Raw genomic sequence first — 13,963 nt, 5'->3', positions numbered from 1 at the left:
GTAGCCAGACACCAGATTTTGGGTGGGCCTAGGCAAGAATTGGGTGGGCACCAAGTGTTCTCCCCCCCCAAATAAAATCTCAGCTGGTGGAAAAATGCTTCTTTCCACCTTGGCAGCAGGAATGCACTGAAAACTGAGCATGCGCAGGTGCCGGTGTTGTGGAGAGTAGCGTTTTTATTACCATCAGGGGGAAATCTTCAGCTGGCAGAGCTTGGGAATCCCACCAGTTACTACTAAACATGTGCTACTGTTGGGTGGGCCTGAGCCATAAATGGGTGGGCCCTGGCCCACCCAAGCCCACCTGTGGCTACGCCACTGAAGTACACACACAAGTCCAAACAGCAAAAGAAAGCACCAAGAACCTTCAAAAACAGGGACAAAAGTTTCTTTAATCACACTCCTTTGGAGAACAATCTTCAAAGATGACCTGACACGGGCCGTGTTTCGGCGTATAGTGTCTGCGTCAGGGGTCTGCATCAAACATACACAACAAATAAAAATAACATCAAAGGAATAACGGGAGCAGTATTCAGCACTAAACTTTGCTCAACAGAGGTTGTGGAAAGTACATGCAGCAGCAGCAGCAGCAGCAGTATTTGCTCCTCCGCACATATATTCAAATGGAAACACTCTCCCTCAATGTCAAAGGAGTGTGATTAAAGAAACTTTTGTCCCTATTTTTGAAGGCTCTTGGTGCTTTCTTTTGCTGTTTTTACTTTACATATTATAACTTAGCATTTTATTCAATTAAAAAAAATAAAAACAAGATCGGAAGTAAAACAAAAAGTCCCTTAGCTTTTAATTTGATTTATATTGAATAAACTGTTTTTAGCCAACCCTTTCCCTGGTTACTGGGATAGAGGGAACAAGAGTCTCATTTATCTTTATGTAAATTCTTACTATACCAGTCTTTTTAACAATATTGTCATATCAAAGCGGTTTAAAATTAAATTAAAATAAAAGAGAACATAAAAAATATTTAATAACATCAGAAAACAAATGGCATTAAAACCAAAAAACATATAAAATCTATAATATAAACCAATAATAATAAAAAGCAAATATAAAATAAAACACTAAAATTAAATAAAACCTGAAATTATTACATACAGCAGGAATCATGAAGGTGTTGAACTGAAACTATGATGTAGGGAGCTACAAACATGCACTTCACACAAGGAGCTGGTGTTCTTAATGATTTGCATTATTTGAGAGATTTAGGGACTCTTTTACTAAAGGGAATTAAGCTGTTAACGCATCAATTAGCATGCAACAACTGCTACCACACAATCGCGCTGTTACCGCCGTGGTTTAGGAGTTAGTGCACGCTAATTCATGTGTTACATGCATTTTGTTAGAGTGCAGGAACTAGGCAGGGCATGGCTGGAAAATGGGTGTGGATAGCATACTGCAGTTAGTGCAGGGTACATACCACAGCCTGTCACTTGTGCAGTTAGCATGGGTTCACTTAGTGCTTCCTCACTAGGAGACACTAACCCCTGGATTCTTTATAGTGCGCCCAGAGATTGGCACCAAAATCGGTGCAGATTCTATAACAGTACTTGCAATTAACAAGTTAATGAGTACTGATAACAGCACTTAATGAGCATTAATTGCCACTGATTATAATTTAGGGGCACAACTCACCAAGTGTATTCTGTAAATGATGTGCGCTGAACTTCTAACTTGCGCAGGCAAAAATGGGTGTGATTTTGGGCAGGGAAATGGGCGTTTTGTGGGCGTTCCAAAATTTAAGGTGCCTAGTTATAGAATAAGGCCCAGTGCCCCTAATACACCAAGTTGTTGTTGGTGTAAATGAATGCGCATAGATTTAGGCACTGAAATATCAACTAAGCATATTCTATAATCGACGCCTAAATCTAGGCACCGATTATAGAATACCCTTAGTTGGCACCTATTTCAGCGCCGATTTTTTTAGGTGCCATATATAGAATCTCCCCCTAAGTGTATCCACGCTAATTGCGACCTGAGTTAACAAATTCTACTGAACATTTCAGTGCAGGAACTGCAGAGGACATGCTGTCACATACCCCGTCACCCCCTCCCCTTACCTTACTACTGCCCTGGTGGTCTAGTGACCTCTTCGGGGCAGGAAAGAGCCCCCTCTTTCCTGCCCGGAGGGCTGCCCTGCATGCATCCTTCCTGTTGGTGATCTCGGCGCCTATTCAAAATGGCCACCGAGAGTTGAAGTCTCGTGAGGTCACTTCAACTCTCGGCGGCCATTTTGAATCGGCACCGAGGATCACCAACAGGAAGGATGCATGCAGGGCAGCGCTCCGGGCAGGAAAGAGGGGGCTCTTTCCTGCCCCGAAGGCGGAAGAGGTCACTAGACCACCAGGGCACTAGTAAGTAAGGGGAGGGGAGGCTAGCAATCTGCCCGTTTGTCCGGATTTCTGGACAAACGGGCAGATTGGCAAAACCCGCCTGGTTGCCTGGACATGCCCTCAAAAAGAGGACATGTCCCATATGGTAACCCTAGGTATGCCCCCTGTTGCTGTGCTGCCTTTGCATTTAGTATGTCCTAAGTTTTTGCTGATAAGGCATGGTAAATGGGAAATTTATCGCACTTCAGTAAAAGACCCCCTTAGTAGACGTTTAAAATTGAAGGAAAAACAGAGAGCAATTTTTAGGAAACATTAATCTGCCTATTTAGAGCCTACTTTTCTTTATGGAATACTAGCGTAACTAGGTAAATACATAACCATGTTTTTATACACAAGCACTTACACCAGCCATAGAACTGATGTAAATTAGACAGCTGAATGGAAACAGGGTTAGCGGGAATCCCACAGGGATCCCTTCCAGGTCCATGGGACTCCCATGGGGATCCTCTCCAGGTCCCTGGGGATCCTGTGGGATTCCTGCGGAAGTGTAGTGCTAGGCCAGCCTACCTATTCTAGCACAAAAAAAAATTCATGGATATGGTTGATCGCACTGAAATCCCCATAAAGAATGAGAGGGGAAGTTATCAGCATAGACCTACTGTTTCAGTTGGGCTATTTTACCACAAGTCGGGTTATTTTAGTAAAGGGGGATGGGCGGGGATGGGTGAAATTTCTGTCTCTCTGCAACTTTTTAGTGTAAATGCTCTAGTGTAAATGCACTTAGATTGGGGAGCTGCCCATATAAATTATAGTATTCTATAATTTATGTGCATTAAGGGTGCACCCTGCCCACACTCTGCCCCGTGACTGCCCACTGGCACATACTTACAGAATAAACATAGCTGGTTTAGTATCATTTGCACTCATATGGGTTTGTAAACATGCATCAATGACTGGAATACTGACATTTACATATACTACTACTACTTATCATTTCTATAGCGCTGCTAGATGTACTGTGATAGAGTCACATCCAGGATAGTTGGGTTAAGGCAGTTTCAGTCTGAAATACAAGTCCCAGAAGGCATTGCAGGCAAGGAGCCAGGGGGTGAGATGGAAAACCCGGACTGGACTCCTAGCTGCAATAAGGGAAGGCAGGGGTGTAAGCTAGCAGGATGTGTAGATTGGCTGCCACTAGGGGGAAAGAGAAATAGGAAGCCCTGTGTGCAGGAGCTCCTCATTAGTCTAATGCTTAACTCAGCTGGTATGGGTGTGGGGGAAGCTAATGGAAGGAGAATGATTGGTTGTGAGAGCATAAGCCAGGGATTGATTGGGCAGGTGGAAAGGAGTCCCAGGAGGAGAGAAGCAGAAGGAGAGAAGCAGTTGCAGGCTGAGGCTTACATGTGCTTAAGATTGAACGTGAATGCTGTTGCTGGAACTGTGTATCAGGTCTACTAGAAACCTGCATGGAATAAAAGCCTTAAGATTGAAGTTGCTGGTGGACATTTGTTTCTTGATTGTACCAGGGGAGTGCTCTCCCTGGTGACAGTACGCAGCACTGTACACTTGAACATGAAGAGACAGCTCCTGCTTGGCAGAGCTTACAATCTAATTAGGACAGACAAACAGGACAAACAAGAGATAAGGGAATTACTAAGGTGGGGATGATAAAATAAGGGTTCTGAACAAGTGAATAAGGGTTAGGAGTTAAAAGCAGCATCAAAAAGGTGGGCTTTTAGCTCAGATTTGAAGACGGCCAGAGATGGAGCTTGACGTACATATGTACTTTCTACCTACATCTAGGGAGCTCCTTACTTAGTGCTAAACACGTTTATTCTCTTCTCCCTCTGCTCCTGAGTGTGAAAGGTTAAATAGCACTGAATATTGACTCTAAGATATTAACAAAAGATGGCAAAAGAAAGCAGACTAAACCTACAAGCAAGCACAGGTCCATGACGCATCTATCAGTTCTGTGGTGAGTTTTAAACACGGTTATTCGCTGTGCAGCACCTAACTATTCTCTGCTATTTTTATCCTCAGCTACCTCAGTGAGTCAACAGAGCACATTAAGGTATTTTGCAAGTTTTCATTCACATACAGAAAAGTCCTGTCCACAAAGGAGGTCTGTGGACACTCTGTCTTCAGTTTACTTACAGCATTGTGACAGTGGAAAAGTCATACCCAGGCAGTACTTTTCCAGCTCCTTGTAACCCTTCTCTTTTGCTCGGCCTGCCTTGGAATCAGACACAGAAACATTGTAGATGATGGCAGATAAAGACCTGCACTGTCCATCCAGTCTGCCAACAGTCACATTCATTATCAATTCGTGATTAAACCAACAGTCCAACAATATATTAACTAACAACATTTTACTTACTAAACTCAACTTTAAAATGTTCTCCCCTCCCCTGTGAAGATACACAACACCCTCACTCACATTGCATATGATATGAATTTGGTATAAAATGCATATCCTTGATCCTGATCTTTCCTTTGCCATTTTTGGGACACAGACTTTAGAAGTCCACCAGTTATTAGAGTTACAGTCTATGTCCACTGTAGCCCATTCTGATCTGTCTTGCTATATTGCAAAAAAGTGATCTACAAACCTGTCCACTCTGCAGACTTCACTTACCTAGGAACCAAATAGTGGAACTTCTTACCACCCAAAATAAGAAATATACAGGAACATACTTCCGCAAAATCCTCAAATCGTTTCTATTCAAACAACCCCTCACAAAGAAAAACCATTATTCTTTGTCATATATCTTATACTGTTTATTGTAAGCCACATTGAACTCAAACTTGTTCGGGATAATGTGGGATATAAATGTTACAAATAAATTGTATATTTATTTATCTAAATAAATATATAGGACTCAGACTGTAGAAAGCTGCCCGGCATTACTAAGTACATTAACACTACGGCACTGCTCCAAATGCCAAGGTGCATTTCTCTCTCAGATCAACAAGATAGCTTTTATTATTTGCCCTACACCAATCAGAAACTTCAAACAGATTTAGGGGTCAGTTTGCAAATTATCTGCTCTGGGACAAAGCTGTTTGCTTCAGGAGTTTGCGCTAACTTTCACTGCAAAAGAATACATATAAGAAGAGATTCTTTATATGGCGCCTAAAAAAAAATCGGACCTGAAATCAGTGCTGACTAAGCGTATTCTATAATCAATGCCTAGATTTAGGAACCAATTAGAGAATACACTTAGTTAAGATTTCAGCACCTAAATCTACACGCATCCATTTACACCAATGAAAACTTAATGTAAATCCCTGTGCGTCAATTTAGGCGCACTGGGCCATATTCTATAACTAGGCGCCTAAATTTTGGAACGCCCATGAAATGCCCATTTCCCCGGGTACAGCCATGCCCCTTTTTCCCTGCTTGTGTTAGTTCAGCGTACATCATTACAGAATACTCTTTGTGAGTTGCGCGCCTAAATTCGAATCAGTGCCAATTAATGCTCAATATTGCTTAAGTGCTGTTATCAGCGCTCATTAGCTTGTTAAGCCAATTAAGTTACTTGCGGTGTTATTGAATCCATGCCCATTTTGGCGCCTAAATCTAAGCACAATATATAGAATCTGGGGGATAGGGGGAAATTCTATATATAGTGACTGAAGTTGTGTGCGCAAATTTGGCAGTGCAGCCATGTTGTGCGCACAACTTAATTAACAAGCTGATCAGTGCCGATAATTGGGCAATAACAAGCAGTTATCGGCACTAATTAGAATTTACGTGCACAACTTTCTAATCGTATTCTGTATAGTGGTGCGTGGAAAGTCTAAAGCACAAATCTCAAAAGGGGGCATGGCCATGTGAGGGGCACGAGTGAGCTATGGGCGTTCCTAAAAATTATGTGCAGTGATATAGAATATGTCCGATTTGCGCCTAAGTAAGGTTTGGGCATTTACACCAGGTTTTAGTTGGTGTAAATGGCCTTGTTTATTTTATAAACCCCGCCTAACTCTAGGCGAGGTTTATAGAATAGCACTAAGCGTGGGGTTTTTTGGCACCAATTCTTTTGGCTCACGGTGCAGATGGCCACAAATTGTAAGTTTTAAATGCAGATAGCAAGCAACGACGATGTGCGCATGTCTGAAAATGAAAGCACACATATTTAGAAGAACAGGCAGCGGTGTGATGACACTTCTGTTTTTTGTCTGGGCAGGCGCACAAGAGCTGCACTTATGTAAACAGGAACATGTATAAACCACATCCTTGTATTAGCCACAACCCCTGTAGTAAAAATGAGTATTAAACACAGTTTATATGTGCAAAAATATGGTAATCCTGTCTCTGGGATGGCTCCACAATATACAGGTAAAGGGTTTGCAAAAACTAAGGGGTTCTTTTACCAAGCTGCAATAAAAAGGGCCCTGTGCTAACGGCGGGGACCGTTTTTATCGTGCGCCAGGGCCCTTTTTACCGCAGCAGGTAAAAAGCCTCTAAAAAAGATATGGCCATGCGGTAAGATTATTTACTAAAGGGTTGCCACGTGGCCAATCGGGAAGGAGCACCTACCGCCACCGATTGAGGGTTGCTGCAGTAACCCAGCGGTAACCAGGCAGCACGCGGCACTGCCAGATTACCACCATGTTAGCGCCACGCTAGAAAGTATGGAGGTATTTTTTGTAGCATCGGAAATGGCACGTGGTCAAGGTAGAATTACTGCCGGCAGCCGCGTTGGGCCGGAGGTAGTTCCAGGTGGCCACGAAGCAACCCTTTAGTAAAGGGGCCCCTAAATGCAATGTTCCAAAAGCCTATTTAAGAAGCCAGAAATGACTTTGTAAATTACCCTCTCCTGTGTAAACATCTGTCCTGTCAGCCTGAGAAATCTAAGACCCCTAATGTTTTACCAGGACATTTGAAGGGTTTAGCAGATGCTGTTAATGATAAGTACTTTACTGGAAACATAGCTTGCTAATGCTGCATTAACTGTGTACAGTGCCCAGTCTGCACCATGAAGCAGCAGCTCAGCAGCAGCCGTGCAGTCAGTTTATCTGGGGATAGACAAGTAGACCTCATAAAAATTTATCAAGATACTTATACGGCTGGATCAAGTATTTTTTTTTTTTTTTACCAAACATGTATATGTCCTTCAAGCACTGGAGAAACTCCATTTTCCCCTGTGGGTAAGTACCCTGACCCAGGTCATAACTTTACATGGCACAGAGAAAACTAGGAAACCACTCTTCTGCCTCACGGAAGATTGGACTGGCTATAATTTTCACAAACTCCTTAACAATCTCCAAAAGTGTACTAATTATTAAAACAGAGACCTGCGGAATCTGCAGCTGAAAGTTTAACAGCTCTGACTGAAAAATGGAGCTTGGTGAAGGAAGGCCTGAGGGCTGCCACTGGGAGGCCAAAGGCCAAACAATGCTTCTTTTAATGGAGGTAAGGTTTCAGAGTATTAATAGCATTTGTGGTATTTCTTTTTAAATAAATTACATTTTTTATTGTCAGGGTACAGCTGCATATGAAGAGAAGAATAATATTTGACCTCAGGTAAGTGTTTAAGGCCGTTAAAAAGAGGGACTGAGAAGGAATGAAATGTATATTTGACATCTTTCTGCTCTTTCACAGACAAGCACTGAAATCCTGGCAAATAGTGCTTTGGTGAATTTTAAAGGGAATTCACAGCATCTGCAAACTGCCTAAAGAAAGCAATGTGTGTGTAGAAAGCTGGTAGGCTTCTTGGGCAACTGGCATCAAAACTGTGCTTCTTCCCTAGTACTCTCTTCCATAAAACAGTATTAGGGAATGATGTGAAAATGTTTTTTTTTGTACCCTGTGCTTTCCCACTCATGGCAGGCTCAATGTGGCTTAGGTACTTATTTGTACCTGGGGCAATGGAGGGTTAAGTGACTTGCCCAGAGTCACAAGGAGCTGCCTGTGCCTGCAGTGGGAATTGAACCCAGCTCCCCAGAACAAAAGTCCACCACTCTAACCACTAGGCCACTCCTCCACTTTCATTTTTGCTACACAGCAGATTCAAAGCAGCAAAAGAGGGGAGCTGTCAAAGTCCATGAAGCATGTTCTGTAGCTGGTCCGAGGTCTGGCAAGAGATTTCTGAGGTATTAAAAGAAGCCTTCTGTGTAAGTTATATTTAAGGAGAGGGTCATCTGGCATTGTATGCATCATGTGTAAATATCTACCATTGTTTTCTACACACCTATTGCCCCTTTGTTTGGTTTCCAGTTTTCCCCCCCAGATGATCAAAAAGAATTGTCAGATATACTTTATGTTGCCTGTACACATTAAGTACTAAAGGGCCCTTTAACTAAGGCGCGTAGGCACCTACACGTGTCCAACGCACGCCAAATTGAAACTACTGCTCAGCTACCGCCCCCGGCGGTCATTCCATTTTTGACGCGCACCCAAAACATGCGGTAGAAAATATTTTCTACTGTGTGACACTTACCCTGGGGGAGGGGGGGGGGGTAATCGGCAGTTTACGTGCATTGGCCGCTTACCACCCAGTTAGCGTGTGAGACCTCACCACTAAGTTAATAGGTGATGGTAAGGTGTCAGGCTGAAAATGGACAAACGCTGGTTTTAATTTTGCCACATGTCCATTTTCGGCCACAAAAAAACAAAAAAAAAAATGTTTTTCCAGGCATGCTGAAAAATTGGCCTATGCACGTCCAAAACATGTGCCTACACCAGCGCAGGCCGCTTTTTGGTGTGCCTTAGTGAAAGGGCCCCTAAATACAACAAATGGTGCCAAACTTTGGGTACCAAAAAAAAATGATCGCTGATTGCTACCTATGAATGGCATTCTTGAGTTCAGCACTGTTTATAGAATAGCGCTTAGTGCTGGGCAGGACTTTGGTGGGAGGGGGGTCCAGAGCTCGATGTGAGGGGGCACATTTTAGCCCCGCCCCAGTGCTGCCGCCCCCCCCCCCCCCGCCATTGCCGGCCGCCGCCGCCACCAACTTTGACCCCCCTCCCTGTCGACGACCCTCTCAACCCCCCTTCTGCTGCCAACTCTCCCCCACCACCATCGCCTACCTTTGCTGGCGGGGGACCCCACCCCCCGCCAGCCGAGGTCCTCTTCTTCCAGCACAAGGCTTCGTTCTCTTTCTGAGTCTGACGTCCTGCACAGGACATCAGACTCAGAAACAGAACGAAGCCTTGCGCCAGAAGACGAGGACCTCGGCTGGCAGGGATTGGGGTCCCCCGCCAGTAAAGGCAGGCGACGGCGATGGTGGGTTGGTGGCGGGAGGGATGGTCGAGAGGGTCGTCAGCAGGGGGGTCCAGGGCCAAATCTACAGGGGCCCAGGCCCCCGTGGCCCCACGTAGCTACGCCACTGGTGCTGGGATCCGCACCCAAGGATTTACACCAGGTTGGTATAAGATCCTCGTGCCTAAATTAGGTGCAGATCCCCAGGATTCTATAATACTCCTGACCCATCCATGCTCCTCCTATCAGGGCGGGTCCAAGGCAAGGTGCCACCTGAGGCGGAGCTATCATGCCGCCACCGGCACCCGCCTCTTCCCTTTACTGCGGCTGCCTGAGCCTCTGATGAAACAGAAAGTTACTTCAGAGAGGCAGCCGTGAAGCTGCTCCCCAAGATGCCGCTCCTGATGAGTGCCGCCTGAGGCCCCCACATCAGGTGGCCTAATGGTCGGGCCGCACCTGTTTCCTATAGCCACATCCTTTTCAGTTGCATGCTAAAATATTTATGCACGCATCTTTAAAGAATACCACCTAATTCTGGCATCTTGAGAGTTGCTGCTAGGAATGCTTCAGCTTTTATCGCTATTTAGTATTACTGGCTGACCTGCAGCTTGCATTTCTAGCTTCAACTATAGTTATGGAGATTGGAGAAGGCAAAGACATTTTCAGCATGTAGCCTCAATACCCATACTTCTACAAACTTTTAATTCATTAAATCACTTTTTTTTTGTAGACTCCCGAAGCAGGTGTTCACACCTGATTTCGTCCATAAATTATTCAGAGTATTTTGGAGCTTTTTTTGTCAAGGGTTATTTTGTGGGAGCAGCTATTTTGTCAGGGGCTATTTTGTTACAAGGCTATTTTGATGGGGTGCTACATAGATAGATAAAAGAGTGCTCCCTGGTGGGATGTCATTATTGTGGTTATACCTTTATACAATAGGTACTGGGTTGGAAACTGTTTAGGGACCCCCCCCCCTTATACAATTGCCCCCTGAAAGTCAAGACTGCTTTTTCTTCAAATAAGTTATGCAAACATCAGCTGATTATTGCTGCCATCTGCATAGCTTTTGGAGCCACCAACAGAATTTCCCTGACCCCATCCTCAACTTTAAGGCCACAGTGTATCCACTCACTTGTGACTAGTTTTCAAACAAATCACCTATGCAGCCATCATATGATGCTAATTGTATAAGTCAGGGTCCCAAAATCTCTGTCCTCAAGAGCTACAATCCTTTTAGGTTTTCTACAATGAATATGCATGAGATAGATTTGCATACAGTGGAAGCAGTGAATGTAAATAGATCTCATAAACATAGTCACTGTGGAAATCCTGAAAACACAGTGTGATTGGGGACCCCTGGTATAAGTGCTTATGAATACTGACCCCTCTAATACTTAACTTAGAAAAACACAAGAGTAACAAAAAAAAGCCCCCTATCATCGAAAGTTCCCTCCAATAAACTAAGAGGCCCTTTTACTAAAGGGCGGTAGGGCGTGGGTAGCACGTGGCAAAACAGTACCACGGTGAGGCGCGCTGAGGCATCCCACAGGACTGCTGTGATCAGCGTGCACCAATCCCTGCACTAGAAAATAGAAATCATTTTCTAGCATAGGGCCAGGGAGTAGGCACTGAAGTAATTGGGCAGTGCACGGTCATTGCCGCACGCTGCCCAGTTACCGCAGGATTAGCGCATGAGCCCTTACCGCCAATTAAATAAGTGGCAGTAAGGGCTCAGGCAGGAATGGCCACATGCCAATTGTGAAATTAGCACATGGCCATGACTGAAACAAATAAGAATTCCAACATTTTTCTGCCGCACTAGAAAGTGGTCGGAGTGGCGGCAAACACACACGCTAATCGCAGCACCGGGCACTTTCTAGCTTGGCTTGATAAAAAGGACCCCTAAGAAACAAAAATAACATGGGAAACTATCAGATAAGCAATGTAACCTAAATTCTGCATTCTAGCGGCACCCTATCTGCCACACTTTCAAACGAACTGAACTCAGCTAAAGAATAAAATATAAAAAGACATATGGCAACCAGAGTTACATTTGGCTCAGTTTAATTCCCATTGACCTACTGACCTTACATTTTATCTTACTTCACTGTATGTTGATTTTATAGCAATATAATTCTTTTTCCCTTTATCTTTTGCCATTATCCATCATAGTACAGTCATGTTTTATTGCTTTTAAATGCTTCCGTCATTCTAAACATATTTTAAACATAGAAAGCATAGAAACATGATGGCAGACAAGGACCGTATGGCCCATCCAATCTGCCCATCCTCAGTAACCAGTACCTCCTCCTCCTTTTCCTAAGAGATCCCACGTGTCTGTCCCATGCCTTCTTAAACTCTGACACAGTCTTCGTCTCCACGACATCCACCGGGAGGCCATTCCATGCATCCACCACCCTTTCCGTGAAAGAGTATGTCCTCAGATTTGTCCTAAGCCTATTTCCTCTTTTTTTTTGTTTTAATGAACTTTATTAAGACAAATAAAACTTGTAAATAACAGCATGTATCATATCATCCATAATACAATCATTGAAAGAAAAATCTAAACACTAATGTACAGCGTGTCGCTCCTAACCCCCCCCCCCCCAGCCTATTTCCTCTTAATTTCATTTATGCCCTCTCATTCCAGAGGTTTCCTTAATTCCATTTAATGTATACCTCTGTTCTGTGTCATCTGTCCTTGTTATATTGTTACTTATGTTTTCTTATATTTTCTAAAAGTTAATTTAAAAAATTTGAACTGAAAAAAAGATAAGCAATGTAAAAAGTTTAATTACACGCTGAATGAAGAAATATTTTCTCCAATTTGTTTTAAATTTACTACTTAGTAGCTTCATTGCATGCCTCCTATTCCTAGTATTTTTGGAAAGAGTAAATAAGCAATTCACACCTATCCTTTGCAGGATTCCTACCCAGGCTTCTCCAGGAAACTTGAGTCCTAGCCTTGAAATCAAACTCAGGTTTCCCACATGACAGCATGAAACCAGCCTTAAGCCTACATTTCTGTGTATCCTTTACAAAAAAACATACAGTTGGAGGAACTGTAAACCATATAGTTGATGATGAGCTAAGATCCTCTTGACTCATCTATAAAGCAACAATTAAGTACTGTAAGCACACTAGAAAAATGATATTTTTTGACTGCTCAGTATTCATTTGGTACAGCACAAGTTCGGGATTTGAAAGCATTTCTATGTGGAGATCAAGGCTTTAAGAAAACAGCAGTAAGAGATCTTAAGACTAGACTGTACAGTACAAAACATTGAAGCCTGAACCTCAGATGAGTAATCAGGGTAGCACTGTGCTTGGGGGGAAAGGGAAGGTCAGAACAGAGCCAAACACAGTTCATATAGCAGAAGTGAAATTTTGTGTTGCATTGACTAAGGCAACACTAAAATTCAGACAATGAGAAATATTAACAGAAAACCAGCCGACAAATTCCAACACAGTACAAATGAAAGAATATTACATGATCTGGCTTCAGTTTACTTCACTGCAGGAGCAGAACTGATTGTGACAATGAATGGGTTTTTTTTCACAAATAATTATTGCAGGATTTTATTGGCCCCAAAAAAGCATGAAACATGCAATTTGCTAACACGATGGCTGTGGAGAGCTGTGAAAAATCTCACAATTTAAACAAATGAGACCTCAAAACTCAAAAAGCAATGGTTTGACCAAACGTATCAAACCTATCCCCAAAGGGGGGAGGCCTCATTTGTTTTTTTCATAGTACTCCACAGTCTGGGTTAGCCATCCTGTTAACAAACCGCAGGCCCTGTTTACTAAGGTGCTCTAGTGTTTTTATTGCATGCACAAAATTAGCACACACTGGGAATATTGTGGGCACCTATACAGTTAGCGAGCGCTAAAAATGGAAACATTCTTCTAGCATGGCTTAGGGGCCCTTTTACTAAGGCGCACTGAAAAATGCCCTGCGGTAGTGTAGACGCGTGTCTTGGGCGTGCGCAGAATCATATTTCAGCGCACCTGTAAAAAAAATGCCTTTTTAAATTTTTGCTGAAAATGGACATGCGGCAAAATGAAAATTGCTACGCGTCCATTTTGGGTCTCAGATCTTACCGCCAGCCATTGACCTAGTGGTAAGGTCTCACACGGTAACCGGGCAGTAATGGTCTATGTGTGTAAAATGCCGATTACTGCCCGTGTGCAAGAAAATAAAAATATCTTCTGGTACGCGTAGTGAGTGCATGTAAAAAAAGAAATTACTACAATGGCCACGTGATAGGCGGGCGGTAACTCAGAATTGCTGCGCGTTGGGCGTGCATAGGCGCTTAAGCAGCTTAGTACAAGGGCCCCTTAGTAAACAGGGCCCTGAAAATTTCATGCTTTTTTTTGGATATTTGGAAAGTTTGCTACCCCTTATGAATT

At 43.3% G+C, this 13,963-nt stretch overlaps 1 protein-coding gene across 2 annotated transcripts in view; it reads right to left on the bottom strand.

The window, feature by feature from the left end:
* The window catches only part of COLGALT2 (collagen beta(1-O)galactosyltransferase 2), a 148,871-nt gene that overhangs the window by 65,893 nt on the left and 69,015 nt on the right, over positions 1 to 13,963 (bottom strand). The gene's annotated exons all lie outside the window — the stretch shown is intronic.

This window comes from Microcaecilia unicolor, chromosome 6, assembly GCF_901765095.1.
Source record: "Microcaecilia unicolor chromosome 6, aMicUni1.1, whole genome shotgun sequence".
NCBI classification, from domain to species: Eukaryota; Metazoa; Chordata; class Amphibia; order Gymnophiona; family Siphonopidae; genus Microcaecilia; species Microcaecilia unicolor.
The sequence above is the reverse complement of the archived record's forward strand: the minus strand, read 5'-3'. Positions and strand labels throughout refer to the sequence as shown.